Genomic DNA, 11,655 nt, shown 5'->3' on the forward strand with positions numbered 1-11,655 from the left:
GAACAGCCCTACTGTCTAGCCATAAACTGGAAATGTATTGTGCTTAAGTGACATACAATTGCAGAACAAATCCATCTTAGATATTTTGAATATAGTTAGAGATGAATTGAGGCAAATTCAGTACAGACTTAAAGACTCTGGTCTGTTCCCATAAAAGGCCTTAAATGGAACCCCAAATGTGATCCCTTTGCAACTTTTGTGGGTAAAATCCTCACCATATAAAAGAGTTTTACCATAGACTTCAGTGGAATCTGGATTTCCTGCAGCATCTTTAATTATGGTATAAAGATCACAACTAATATGTACAACCATCCTTCTTGACAAAAAGTCTGAAGCATACAGTTCTCAGTCTACCGAAGCCACATGGCTTGTCTATAATACAAAACAAATAGTAGCCCATTGCAGTAACTGTGCAGTAACAAGCTTTAGTCTAATAAGCCAAATCAAGTTCCATTCACATCAGTAGAACACTGGGGTCACCTTGGGCTACACTGCATGGTTCTGCCACAGAGCTGTGAGTGTGGTTGTGTTCTGGCAGCAGAAACTCTTTCTGTCTGCAGATTAACACTTCTTGGAGTGAAAGAAGGTTTCTACTGCTGTCTGGAAAACAGCTGAAAGCATGAAAAGACACCCATGCTTTCTACTGGCAGGTATCATTCTATCAGCATCTGTGCTTTCTCAGGCTGCACCTTGCACCACGCCTGGCACAGCTGTTTAAGTGAAGCCATGTAAGTCTGGAGATATTGTGCGAATGTGCTTGAATTATGGTGGCTGCTGTCTGCTGGCAAAAGGCCTAAGGAAAGGAACTCCAATATCTTTTTCCTTCTCTTTTTGGGAGTATCAGTAAATGTTTGTGGGTGATAAAATCTGCTGTTGAATTAACAATATTCAAATCTGCTGTTGAATTAATGAGATAACAATAAAAAGCAGAGCCCTTCTATAGTGAATTACAGCAGAAATTGTTTGTTAGCTCACTGTCTATAAACTTTTGGGGCAATTGTAATACATTGTAGATGACACTGCTTGTCAATAAAATTGACTAAAGCATGTTGACTCAAATCCACAATTAGACCAGAATTGGCATCACTAATATATGTTAATGATAGGATGGAAACCTAATTTTGCAAAACAATAATGATTTGTAATAGTCTACAAATGAAGGTTTTAAAGTGTTATAATTGGCCTATTAACATTCTTATCTTAGTGCCTGACACAAGCTAGCTCAACCCTTTCTTAGACCACAGAGAACAGTTTTGATATTCCTAAATCTAAAAGGTTCATAGGGATATGTCCTGTACTGGTACCAGAGAATGGACTTTCAACACCAAATCTGCAATTATGACTTGCTATGCTAAACCTTGTAACTTTGTAAAGAAGATTAAAATGGATGTTTCTGTTTCAAGCACATCAGAGAAATACATTGGGTATTATATTTAAGAAGATCCACAAACCACAAGAAAACTTCTTGCACTATGTGGCAGTAACTTCCAAAGTTCCTGTACTGCAAATTAATTTTATACATGATGTTCAAAGCCATTAAACATTTATGTTTAAATAAAAGATATATTGACTTAAACATAAAAATGAGGACTACAATCAGCAGGATCTGAGAAGCTATGGTTGTTTTTGCACAAGCTACACTTCTGGGTTATGTTTTCTTTTCAATGAACCCTAAAATCCCATATTTGGAAACTTGTATAAAAATATTGTGGAAACTTGGAAGTTTAGCATGTGGATAGGTTCTATCTGGAGCTCTTGGCATATTGGAGAATTGTGGTGAATACTGTAGCTAGATCATTTTAGCAAAAACATCAGCAGCAAAATGACTAACAATAGTGGCACTTAGTTTTGTTATATTGAAATGTGCTGATATAGATCTAGTACATCTATGATCCAAAAACCATCATAGACCTGGCTAAAACCAATGGGTGCACTAAGCACCTTTATTTCAGATTCAGTGGAATAATAAAATCCTTTGATGTAGTGAGGCAGCTGGAAGCTGGTACTGGGACACCCAAGCAGAAATGAGCTATGGTTGAAAGGGGTTCCTTGATCCCAAACATGGGGATGATGGGAATTTCCAAGCTGTGTAGAAATCTAGAGAAACATTTGTGAGGTTGGGCTTTATAGGAAGCAGGGAGTGAGAGCTTTTTGAATGAAGAATCCACTGAAGAGCTAGACTTAGAAATATCTAAGTGCTGTTTTTCTGTATTCATAGAAACAGAACTTTGACTTGCAAGGCCACAAATCTTGGCTAAGCACTCAGGCTAAAGGGGCAACAATCTTGTGGGTTTAATTTTGATAGTTAACACTCTTTTCGGAGGGAAGGAAATTTTACACTGCCTCTCATAATTATTTTTCTGGATTCTTGCACTCTGTTTAAAATTGTCTTCAATTTTTGTTTAAAATTGTTAAAGCAAGAAAGCCTAAGTTAGCTAGGAAAAATTTGGTTCAAAATTGTGGCAAATTTAGTGACTGCAGAGAATACCAGGCTTTGATTACAGCCAACACATATAGGTCCATCTGTGCCTTTCAGTTGGGGAAATTGGAAAGCAAAAATTCTTCTAAAACAGGAAAATAATTACTTTTTTATTGTGTACATTTTCATTGTGGTCATCTTCACTGTTAAACCTATCATCAGGAAAATGAAACTGTTATTAGTTCATCATATCAGACTGGAAACAGTGGATATTACAATGAGTGAGCTTCAACCCCCCCCCCCCACCCTCCCGATGCCATATTGTATGCATCAGTTTTATATTTAAGATATTTTGCAGTCATACATTCATGACAAACATTTGTTTATAATAGCATTCACTAAAATTAAATGTTAGGGTGCAAGTCAGCTTTCCCTTTAAGATTTCCTATGTGAAAAGGACAATGGTAATTGTCTGTTTGAAATGGTTCTCACCCATTTTAGACCCAAAGCACCCATTTTTGACTACATAAAAACAACAGCAATTTTTCTGTTGCAAAGATCTCAGACTGCAACAGATCACAATGGTTAAGGGATTTTTTGTTTTGTTTGTTTTTAATACTATGGAATCCTAATTGATCCAGAGTGCACTCATGGAATCAGTGTGGTTCCATGTCCAGAATCCTTGTGGTTCCAGTGGTTTATTGTCTACTGGAATAGCCCAGTGGTACAGCTACCTTGGTACATTGTTTTGTCTCAGTGGGCAATGCCAGGTATTTAATCAAAGATTTTAACCATCGGTTTCAGCTGATTATATAGTACTATTGGGGATTTTTTTCCGAGCTTGACATCCATTTGCAAAACTTTTGTCATCTGCACTGCAGTGTTCTCAAACTTTTTTTCCAGTTTATGACAACACTAGCACTTTACATTGATGCTGCACCTTCCAACAGTAGACAGGGAATATTTGAGAATTCTTTGTTTCTTGCATATCTCTAAGTTTGCAAAAGGCAAAACAGTTTTAAAAGGAGGGAAATACTAGGTTATGGGGAAAACCCATTCAAAGAGCATTAAACACTTTTGTCAGTAAAGAGTGATATTACTAAAGGGGAGGACAGATAATTTAATAACCAGTACATACAACTAATGAGAAAAGGTAAGAATTCAAGTAGAAAGAGTGCTGCTTTGGGATTTGCTTAAAAATCTGGCTGTTCTTCCATAGAATATTTTGAAAAGAGGTTCTGTTTAATGGCAATTCCAGATGCATATTTACTCTCTCTCTTTCTTTTTCTACCCTAATTTTACAGACAATAGTATCTTTGCTTTTAAATGTTTAGGTTCTTCTCTGTGCCTTTTTAATACATCTACTCAGTCTTTTGGGATGTCAGAATTGGTTGCTCTAGAGAAGAAAAAAACACTAAGCTTGGGATCACACCACTAGTTTCAACAGAGAAACATAATTATTACTGTATATCAGACAAATGGTCAATCTAGTCCAATATCCTGTCTCCAGCTTCAAAACAAGGCGTAAGAAACCCCTTGCTTAGCAAAAGTGGAGAATCCACTGTTTGTAAGTGCTCTTCTTAAAAAAAAAAAAAAAGTTGACGTAAACCTTTCAACACAACATTTCTTTTAAAGCTCTTTCTAATTCCTTTTCAGTGCTATACCTGTAACTTTGGCAGCTTTCTGTTGTGAGAGTGCTCCAAACTTTGCCCCAGCACAATAAAGGAGAATGTGAATAAAATTTATTAGAGCTAGAGCAAGATTAGATAATGGGGACTGTGACTATGCCTACATGTCAGTTTTACTGTTATAATCTACAGCAAGGGTAGGCAATTATTTTGGGCAGAGGTTTTGGCAAGCCATTGAGGGCCACATGACAGGCAGCCAGGGGCAGATAAAAAATTTAGAAAAGTAATATTTAGGGGCCCTGCAGGCCAGATACAATAGCCTGCCAGGCCACATCCAGCCCTCAGGCTGCATTTTGCCTGCCCCTGGTCTACAGTATACCAGAACATATTCTGCTGCTCTGGAGCAGTGTAGGCATGTCTGTATGGTGCTGTGGGTAGGTGAAACAGCCCACATACGGATGTGGCTACACTCCTCTTCTCTTCCTGGTTTAGGACACACCTCATCTGTAGGGCTCATCTGCTGAACACTGTTTACAAAGGATTTTGATACTTCAAACTTTAGTTTACTATGGAATGAAACCCAAGAATTACAAAAATTCCCATGAAAGGAAGCTCTGGAGCTTTAGACTCTGGGAACTCAGGCTGTAAAACACCTGTGAGCCTTGGCTCCCAGCCACCCAGCATAGCTGCTCAAGAGCAGGGCAGGATAGTTGGCAGGAAACCTGGTATAGTTCTGTGGAACTGCAACAAAATCATGAATACTTTTCAATTTAGACAAATGTTCAAAATTCTGTTGTTGGGGGATTGAGGGAAGGGGTGTAGAAGGGTTTGGTTTTTTTCCCACCTAAATTTTTCCGAGCAGTTCTAATTAAAATTCTTCATAAGCTTCCATGATTGTGGAACTCGCTCTAGTATACATGACTGTAAGTAGGAACCTTTCTGTATTGAGAGAAATAAACAGAACACTTCCTCCTTTTACCATAATTGTCCTGTTGTAATGGTCAAATATACCAACTTTGAACCTGCTCTTGGAAAAAAGAAAAGTAGGGTGTATATACTTCTCTAGAAAAGTCACCTTCAGCTCAATAGCGAGAACCCTGTGACACACCTGTAGTCATACCAAGCTCATATTTTGAAGGTAAACTGTTCTCATAGTATATGAAAATGCAGACATAGTATGGTGAGGATGTGAATTTTCTCTCAAACAAAACAGCAGCTGTGTCTAGGAAGCAGGTCCTGCCTTTGAAGATATGACTGACACTGTGAATAGCAAGCAAAAACTGGACAAGAGATGATGGGAAACCTTGTACCAACTTTCTATAGCAAGGCTTCTTAGAAAGGAGGAAGAATGGCTAAGGAGAGCAGTGGCACAGAGACAGTAGATGTTCTTTTAGAACAGTGGTTCTCAAACTTTTTTTTTTTTTTTGCGAACCACTTGAAAATTGCTGAGGGTCTCAGTGGACCGCTTAATAAACTTTTGTTTGTTTAACAAACCAAAGCATGCAACTCCATATTTTAATATCAGTAGTCTTACCTTTCTAATGCGATGGATGTGCCTGGTTTGTTTGGTTTTTTTTAGCAAAGTTCTGGCAAGTTGGGTGTAACGTTTGTCAGCGTTAGCCTTGGGTCACCTTTCTGCAGGCCACCTGAATGAAGCTCATGGACCAGTGGTGGTCTGCGGACCACAGTTTGGGAACCTCTGCTTTAGAACAAAGCAAACTGATAGCAGCTTCTGTGTATGGCTCTGGTGTGCTGGTGCTATGCTTCACGTGAGAATCAGTTGGAATCTACTGACAGGGGCCTTGACTGGGACTGGACCAAGCTCTGAGAGGTACATGCACAGTGCCTTTGTCCCATGCAGTTGACTAGCATGGGATTGTGTTGCAGAGGGAGAGAGAGAGAAAATGGCTGAAGATTCAGGGATCTGTTATGATAAAGGAGAAAGTCCTGGTGTTAACTTACCCTGTGTCAGTACTCATCAAATACAGCCAAGACCCATAATCCACTTTCTGAGCTCACCCAATATATAGATTAGAGAGGGAGATTCTGAATTGGTCTGGTTTTGACTACGTTGATTTTTTTTTTTTTTTAACTGATAAAATTAACTGTGCTGCCTCTGCTAAAGCAAGAGAAGGTATTTCTCTTCTGGCAAATGATTGGGAGTCTGGGGGACACTACCAGAAAGAGGAGCTGCAACTTAACAACATGATCCATGTTTGGAATACAATCGTTGCTGTTAGCTATTGATATTGTAGTGGCCCCCAAAACTCCAAATTGGGATTGGGCCCAAGAAGATGCACTGTATTTTCTCACAAACACCCCCAAATGCAAAACACCCCCAAATAAGACATGCACCATGTTTTTGGGAAGGCAGAATGAAGAACAACTTTTCCAGAGTTATGGCTCCATAGACCAGGGATGGAGCCTAATAAAAAAAGTGACAGTTGAACTTCAATGTCAACAAGAGCAGGGTGATGCATGCGAGGAAAAATAACCACAATTATGTGTACACAGTGCTGGGTTCTGAGCTAGCTGTTAGGACTCGGAAAGAGATCTTGGAGTCGTCATAGTTTTCTAAAAACAAGGAAGAAACAAAAAAATTTCTTCATACCCATTTTAGGGAGTAGTATTTATTATAAAATGCCTGCATTGCTCTTGTGGATTCATATTGTGAAGCATATTTTCACCTTGCATAATGGGGATCAACTGAGAGTTTGGGCTGATATGGGGGATTGATTAAGAATTAGGCTGATGCCTAATTCTGATGAAACTATATGCTTCCATATGGAGAAAAGTATGCACAAGCTGTCGAAGTTACATTTCTGTTCCAAGGGAGATATTAAGATTGTTCAGAGAGCTAAACATTAGGTTACTTAAGTCTAACTGAACATGACAAAGGGCTAATACAGAGGCTTGGAGGCTGTACCCTTTCACCTGAGTCTTTTTCAGCAGTATGAGATGTATCCTGGCCCATAAGGGATATTGCAGTATTTCCCTGGAGAGTAAAAGAGGTTTTAGGGGAAACATGATAGTCTGGTTTTTGAGTAGGTTCAATTGCAGCTTCTTGAACTCTACTGATATCACCGCAGGAAACCTCAAATTAACAATTGACGTTGTTAGTGTTGGTTTCTTGAAGATGCAGCAACACTAGTAGCACACAAACAGGATACATTGATGATAGACTTTTACTATCATCCCTCAAACCAATATAGCATAAAAGTAATGTCTTTAACCAATAACTGAAAACCACACTTGTTTTAATAAGTACTAAAAATTGTCCTAGTGCACAGTGTAAAGACCTTGTGATGGAATTATTTTTGGCTGCAGAAGTTGGTATTATTGGTAGAAGAAATGTGATCAAGGAGCTAACAAAAGAACAAGACAGTAGAAAAGGCAGGCTTTCATTTCTTTTTTCACCTCCTCTCTTTTGCATTCTCTCCTACCTGGTACTGTTGGAGAGACTAGAACAGGGAGAGTGGAGAGAGCCATTACTGTGATTAAATATAGAATCATCTTTCAGCATTTCCGCTCATTATCTGTCCACTGGAACTCAAAGAAGCCTATATCTAGAGAGTACTCAGAGCGATAGTCTGAAATGGAGAAACCTCTCAAGCCTTCCTGCCGAGCAGCTCTCTTCAGTTTACTATGTTAGCTGCGGCAGCTTTTTATTGTCGTTATTATCTCTCCCTTTTTACCTGTGTACAGTATACAAGTATGTGATATAGAGTAGCCTGAGGAAAACCTGAGGGACAAATTCTGTCTTCTGATGCACTGCTAATACCCAGTCAATAGAAGCCCTAAGTGTTTTGCTTCAAAATAAAAGTATTTGCCTTATAAATCAATATGCTGCATTTGGAGTATTAAAAAAAAAAACAAAACCAAAAAAACCTTCAAAAAGTGCAACAACCTGGAGCACTTCTTAACAAAAACCTTGTTGTCTGTGGTGCTAAGTTAAGCAAGTGTAGGGGTAATGGCAAAGTGGTAAAGGCCAGGTTCAGCATTTTGGTCTGGCCTGTTTTCTTCACTCATCAGTTAAGTGTACAGTGATGGAACTACCTTCTAGAAATCTTCTGCAAGATTTGTTGTTGCTTTCAGTGAGTGTAGGACTTGGCTGTAAGAGAGTGAGAACAGTAAATGACAGTCCTGATGATAAGACTGGTGTTTTTTGAACGATGAATAACTATTGCACAACTTGAAAACATTACATTTATGTATTAGATGGATATCCTGCCTTATCCAAAAGGCTCAGAGCAGCTTACAATAAACAACCCCCCCACAGATGAGGTTCTTTTTAGACTTTTATAAAATAAAAAGAATAAAGGCCAGTGTCTGTTCTCCCACGCTCTACAGAAATGGACATGCCACCTGTTTTTTTTAGATGTGTGCTTGTCTGGTTTGAGGGATGATACATACCTGAAGCATAGCCAGATAAGCACTTGTCAGGGCTGAACAAATAATGTAATATATGCCATAAGCATTCATTTGCACTTTTATATTGCATTTGACTCTGCTTAGCTGCTTCTGTTTGTAGTCTAGTAAAACATCCTTAAAATATGTTAATTGTTACAAAATAACAATCTATTTGGAAAGCTAATCTTGATTTCTTAACTGTAATTTATACGAGTTTTGCCTAGACCTAGACTGTAATTTTGGCTATATTCTGCTTTTATTAAAGCCTACTCTGTTCTGTATATCAGTCTAATTGTTTCAGTAATTGGTATGACTTTTTTTTTTGTTAACCAATTTGGTTACAGGCATGTAAACCCTAAACTGTGTACATATATAATAGTGCCACAGACTGGTACAAGTTCTCTAGCTTCCCAAACTGGAATAGTCATAATTTTGCAAGTATTGCTGTACTGATAGAACTGCATCCATGTTAGGAGGGCTGCAGCTTTGTCTTGTAAGTTGAAGAGGCCAAGATTTCTTGGGTAAATAATATCTGCCATAAGAGTAGAATGCACCAATATTACCCATAACTGTTATCTAGCCTTGCTTGGAACTATTAATGTCTTAATTTAAGGACTTCTGGAAGTTACACAAGAACTCTTGGAAATTTAGGTCCTTTTCAGGTTAATATTCTCTCCAGAGGGAAAAATTCTGATGCTTTTAAACCTTGTAGTGAATTTCTCTTTGAAATACTTTATCATTGTATTTTTGTTTGCAAAACATTTGTTTCCCCCAGTTCTATAGCAGTCTCTCTTCTATCTTAGTCCACCCTTCTTCATGCATTATAGGAGGGTTCCCCCCCCCCACTTTTTTCCCCTCGTCTGCCTTTAACTTGATCTTTTGATCTATTCCCTGTAAACTCTTTAATTCTGTAGTTCTGTTGCTATTCTGCTGTATGTTTTTGTTTGGGTCTTTAAACTGCTGCTTTGTCTCCCTTCTTTTATATCCCATTTTCTTCTGATTCCTGATGGTTACACAATGTGAATGCACAGAAGTGCATCAAGCTTCGATTGTGCTCTCTGGTCCAGATTTATTTATGAATTTGCTAGCAACGTGTAGTTAAGGGTATGCTTTGTTTATTCCTTCATGCAGGTGATGGCTGTTGCTGCTTTGGTTTAGAGCCACAGGAGTAAATGAGGCTTTGAGTGAATAACTAAACGTCACCCTGAATAGAGCAGTTCTCATGTACCTCATCTGCAAAAAATTCAAAATAATGGAAACACTACATAATAGCAATAAGCAGGGTGACTGAGCCAGTGCAAGACTTCGGCACCAAAAATCCAAGGGCAGCAAAGAAATAAAACTATGCCTGTCCCATAAAGGTACAAATAAAATGCTATACTACATATACAAAGCACCTTGGTCAGTATGTTCAAATAAAATAAATAGGGGGAAATGATGCATTAACAAAATTTCACCACAGTCAAGCTTTCTGAAAAGTAAAATCTGCATTCTAATGGCATTAACACCTCTTTGGTTGTATATTTTAATGTTAGTGTCTTAAAACTGGACTAACATCTGTTCAGGATAGACAATAGCATGAAATGCATAGTTGCATTGAGCTGTCTCTGTACTTTCTAATGCAGGCTTTTGCCCTTCCCCTTCCTACAGAGTAGGCATGTATACCCTGTTTGGCTGAAAGAAAAAAAGAAAAAAAAATCACAAACGCTTCCAGAAACATGAATGAAGGAGTTCAAAATCAGATTGAGGCTGTTCAGTCCATTGGATGGGAATATGACTGGCTCCTACCAAGAATGGTGGATTTGCATGAGATACTGATTTCTGAACAGCCTGATGCAGTCACTTCTGGAAACTACTAGTTTTGCATGTTCTGAAAGGAAGAGTTGGTTGTGTGGTGGGGTGGGAAATCTCGCTGTCTTTCCATATTAATAAAAGAAAACTATTTCAATGTTCATGTGTTGAAATTACTTGTTCTCCCCATCACTTAACACTGTCCCCTACATGTTTCAAAGCAGCTCCAATGTATTAGTAACAATGCTTCTTTTTTAAATTCAGTGAGAAATATTCAACTAAAAAAAATGTGGTTCCTTTTAAAAATGTACTCCAATCATTTATCTTATGATACCAAAGCCATGAAAGGACCATTACAAAAAAGAGAGGTGAAAACTTGTACAGCTGTTATGTCCTGAGTTATACCATACAAGGCATAAAACTGGACTCTCTCTCAAACATACTCTCTGAATTGGATGGGGAGGGGATTCTCTCATGGGTTCCCTGTTCAGCAGGAATCCAAAGATCTGATTCATGTTGTTGATACTGGAGTAATGGTAAAGAAGTTTTCCTTTGGGATTCTGTAAGAGGGGAGAAAAGACTATACACAGAAATATGGCCTGAATCTTAAATAAGCCACTGCTATTTAAATAAACTATTCTGTTTCTTTCTTCCTTGACCACCTGTAATGATTACAGTTACTTCACCAGAAAAAAATTTACCTTCCAATGGAGATGTGCTACATGTATCATCTTCCAGCATTTTACTTTCTACTTTGTTCTAAACTGGAAAGAAGAGAAAACCTTTATTTTTAAAAGATACTGAGATGTGTCCTCACTTGCATATGCCTCAGGAGTTTCCAACTCATAGCTCAGGGGTCATCTTTGGCTTGTGGCCAAAATGAGACCAAAAGGAAATATTGTTAGAAATAAGGTTGGTTGGTTGGTTAGTTTTACTGACTGACTCCTGTTTTCAAGAGAGGTTTGGAAATAAAAAAATAAAAGCAAGGCAGCCTCTCAGTTGCTGCTCCTGTAAGAGGGTTGGAAATAAGAAAGCAAAAGGCTAAACCCATTAATGTTTTGCAAGAAGGGTTGGGGACAAGGAACAGTCAGGCGGTGTAGCAACTGCTTTGAGAAGAGGGAGTAAGCTCCCAAATGAGTGCTTAAGAAAGAGGATCTGCAGAAAGAAAGTTGGTAGTACCAGTTGTGACTTAGTGTTTTAAGGAGGCGCTCTGATATGATCAACTTTTGGTTTTATAATCTCTACACCCATGTGAAAGAGAGGGGCCTAATTTAATTTGATATGAAGTTATGTCTTAGGAAATAGTGGTCTGGCATGTGGCTGCCAGCGCTTACTTGGGATTCTTTTTTCCTTTGAAAAAGGAGACTGATAAGAGAGTAGGTATAGATTATTTTATTAAATATTTTG

At 38.3% G+C, this 11,655-nt stretch overlaps 1 long non-coding RNA gene across 3 annotated transcripts in view; it reads left to right on the forward strand.

The window, feature by feature from the left end:
* LOC109281370 (uncharacterized) overlaps positions 1 to 10,405 on the forward strand; it is a 59,761-nt gene extending 49,356 nt beyond the window's left edge. For all 3 annotated transcript variants that reach the window (XR_009462091.1, XR_002087987.2, XR_009462090.1), the window contains 2 exons: positions 9,589 to 9,818; positions 10,108 to 10,405. This is a non-coding gene — a long non-coding RNA (uncharacterized LOC109281370). The remainder of the gene's footprint in view (positions 1 to 9,588; positions 9,819 to 10,107) is intronic.
* The last annotated feature ends 1,250 nt before the right edge of the window (positions 10,406 to 11,655 follow it).

This window comes from Alligator mississippiensis, chromosome 4 (assembly GCF_030867095.1).
Source record: "Alligator mississippiensis isolate rAllMis1 chromosome 4, rAllMis1, whole genome shotgun sequence".
NCBI classification, from domain to species: Eukaryota; Metazoa; Chordata; order Crocodylia; family Alligatoridae; genus Alligator; species Alligator mississippiensis.